Genomic DNA, 3,634 nt, shown 5'->3' on the forward strand with positions numbered 1-3,634 from the left:
AGACTTCCTGAAGAAGAGAAGGCAAAGGACATGATTTGGCTGAGGAGATTTGAGCAGGGTCCCCAGGCCAGGAAAACACCTTGAGCAAGGACATGGGAGGCCACAGACTGAACAGGAAGCCTTCGTCTCTACATACATGAGGCCTTCCTGAACAGACCCACAGATTCTCCTGGCCTACTTCGCATCAATCTCCAGCATCCACACTAGTGAAGGTTTGACCTGTTCACATCACATTTTACAAATGGTGTGGTATTTGTTTAAAGTTTCTTGTGGACCAGACGCGTTGGCTCACACACATAATCTCAGCACTTTGGGAGACAGAGGCAGGCAGATCACCTGAGGTCAGGAGTTTGAGACCAGCCTGGCCAACACAGTGAAACCCCGTCTCTACTAAAAATATAAAAATTAGCTGGGCATGGTGGCATGCACCTGTAGTCCCAACTACTCGGGAGGCTGAAGCAGGAGAATCGGTTGAACCTGGGAGGCAGAGGTTGCAGTGAACTGAGATCGCACTACTGCACTCCACTGTGGGTGACAGAGCGAGAATCTGTCTCAAAATAAATAAATAAATGAACAAATAAAAAAAGTTTCATTGTTTTGGCTGCATCCCCATCCCTTCTCCTGTGGCTTTTAATTTAAAATCACCCCTGACTGATGAGAAGCAGGGAGCTCTTTTGGGCCTTGGATCCAAGTTATTTTCCCCAATTCAGCAGATATTTTATCTCATTTTTATTTCTGTGTCTGTTTCTGCTTTGGAATCGAGAGATGTGACTCATTGGCCCCCTCAGCAACCTCAACACCCCCAGAATCAGTTCAAAATGTCACCTTTTCTGAAGCCTTCCTTGACTCTCAGCATATTCGTGGGTTCTTCCTCCGGCTCTTGCAGCTCTTTGCACACACTTGACATGGGTTTAAGACACTGTCTCTGGACTATCATGGTAGCAGACAGGAAACTTGTAGCATCTGACCTGTCTGTTCCTCGCTGGCTCCCCCAGCTCTCAACGCAGAACAGATGCCTAATAAGCATTTAGTCAATCCGTAAGGAACAGATAGCCACAGCTACTGAGACAGGGGCAGCAGAAAGGCGTTGGCAGAGCTCCAAGCCAGTTTGGTAGTGATCATGGGAGGTCTATCCCATAGGACGGCTGTTATAATATCCCAAAGGGATATCTCTGTACCCAAGGCTCCAGGCCACATCTCCAAGAAACCCATGCTTAAAACAGAATTTTCTGGGGCCCAGGCCCTGTCTTGGAAAAATGTAGGTTTTTCCCTCATATCGCCAACCCCACTCTAATGACTGCCCATGCCTGGCTGCTGTCTAGGTTATCCCATTCAGTTATCAACTTTGGAGAGCGGAAGTCAGAAACTGCTATTAAAAACTAACCACTTTGAGGCCGGGCGTGGTGGCTCAAGCCTGTAATCCCAGCACTTTGGGAGGCCGAGGCGGGTGGATCACGAGGTCAGGAGATCGAGACTATCCTGGCTAACATGGTGAAACCCCGTCTCTACTAAAAATACAAAAAACTAGCCGGGCGAGGTGGCGGGCGCCTGTAGTCTCAGCTACTTGGGAGGCTGAGGCGGGAGAATGGCGTGAACCCGGGAGGCGGAGCTTGCAGTGAGCCGAGATCACGCCACTGCACTCCAGCCTGGGAGACACAGCGAGACTCCGTCTCAAAAAAAAAAAAAAAAAAACTAACCACTTTGGATCCTAATAAAAAATGCGCCAACTATAAAAAGACATTCTCAAATAACTGCACAATTTCAGTGTGGACAGGGTAATATCAGAGAATTATTGTTTTGTTGGTTTTGTCAGGGGTGATGAGTACTTGTATATAGGTAAGGCCATGTATATTTAGAGTCATACACATTTACAGTTTTTATCAGAAGTATGTGCAGCAGAATAGACAAGTGAAATGATATAATGTCTGGAATTTGTTTTAAAATACTTTAGGAAAATAAAGAGGTGAGAAAGACATGAAACAAGATTGGGATAATGTTGACAGTTTTTGAATCTAAGTGACAGGTATGTGGGACTTCATTTTATTATTCTCTCTGTGCATATTTGAAAATATTTTATTTAAAAAAAAGTCAACCTCTTGGTCTGTCCCATCTTGAGGCTGTAAACAAACAGCAGTCTCTCAGGCCTCAGAGGCTCACCCCCTCATGGAGTGCCCTGTGTTCTTTTAGTGTGAATGTGATTGTTTCTATGTATCAGTTCAATTAGAACCCACAAATCTACTAGTGTGACAGCTTTATTAATACAGGCGGCTTCAGGTTTAAAAACAAAAAACAGAAAAAAAGCTGGATGATGTCAACAAGCTTAGAAGAATAATAAGGTGGTTCTACAAAGGTCAGTGGGATTAGGGGAGCCCAAAGTGGGCCTGCCCCTAGACTAGAGCATGACCTTCATCACAGTGAGAAAATTTTCCTGCCACAGAAATAGCCACACGAACCAGGGGCGATGAAAGCAAAAGCACCAGGCCCTGGGCTTTGCTGGCTGTGAGCAGAATTTGCCCCCCACCAGTGCTAGTGCCAGAGCACAGACCACCCAGCAGTGGGAGTAATTAAACTAAGAAAAGGTCACTGATTCATAATTTATGTCCCAAGGGCTCAGTTTAACCATCAGCCCCTCCTCGCCCACTAGAGCCCACCTCATCTTCAAAGAGAAGGGGACCATCTGAAGGTTTCTAGGTCACAACAACACCTGTTTACCTTACCTGGCGGCAGACTGCTCTCTGGAGCTGAGGGCAATTTCTGTTCTCTTGTGGTTAAGGCGTTCAATTGGTGACCCTTAATAGGGGATTTTATCAAGGTCATACTTTTAGATTAGAGGCCACTCAGTAAGGACTTATCAAGTTCAAATAATAATCACAGAGCTATCAGTTATTGAGCATTTACTGTATATTAGGCCCTTTACAAGTACCATCACATTCAATTCTCCTGGCAATCCTAATAGGTGCTTGTATTATCCCCATTTTACTGTTGACGAAATGGAGGTTTGGAAATATTATATACAGAGGGAGAATAAATCACACAGCCACGATTTACGTCCACCTTTTTTTAACTTCAAGACCCATGCTTTTAACCTCCTCTGTGTCTCGCCAATTGGAATTGTGTTGGGCTAAAAATGAGCGTCATCCGACTTTCCGAGTGACAGTTGACTGTGGTCTTCTCTTAAGTTTAAAGACTAGCTGTGGCTAGAAAGAAGGGAAGCTCTCTCTGCCTTGCCCCCAGATCCTTTACTCTTGCTCAAGCCACTCAGCCACAGAGCACACCAGAAACCTCCCCCTAAAGGTAAGCTCTGAATATCCGCAAGTGTCTGCGGTGGTTGCCCTGGGACCTGACCAGCTCTGTGTTGACCCTACCACTAGCTGTCACTGATATTCTGGGTCGGCAGGTGGAACCTCAGCTCCTGTCTCTGGTGCGGGTGGCCTTTAGCTTTTGTTTCTCTGGTATTGCACAAGTGACCTCTTGGCGGCTGCTGCAGAGCTTGTGGTAAATGTCAGGATGCCTCATTCCTGCTGCTCAGTTGGGGACCTCTGAGAACCAGCTCCAGCCCCCGCCCAACCAGGCCAGCACCCAGGCAAGATGCCTGCGATGCGGCACCTGCTCTTTCTGTCTAGAATGCGACGAC

This window comes from Macaca fascicularis, chromosome 1 (assembly GCF_037993035.2).
Source record: "Macaca fascicularis isolate 582-1 chromosome 1, T2T-MFA8v1.1".
NCBI classification, from domain to species: domain Eukaryota; kingdom Metazoa; phylum Chordata; class Mammalia; order Primates; family Cercopithecidae; genus Macaca; species Macaca fascicularis.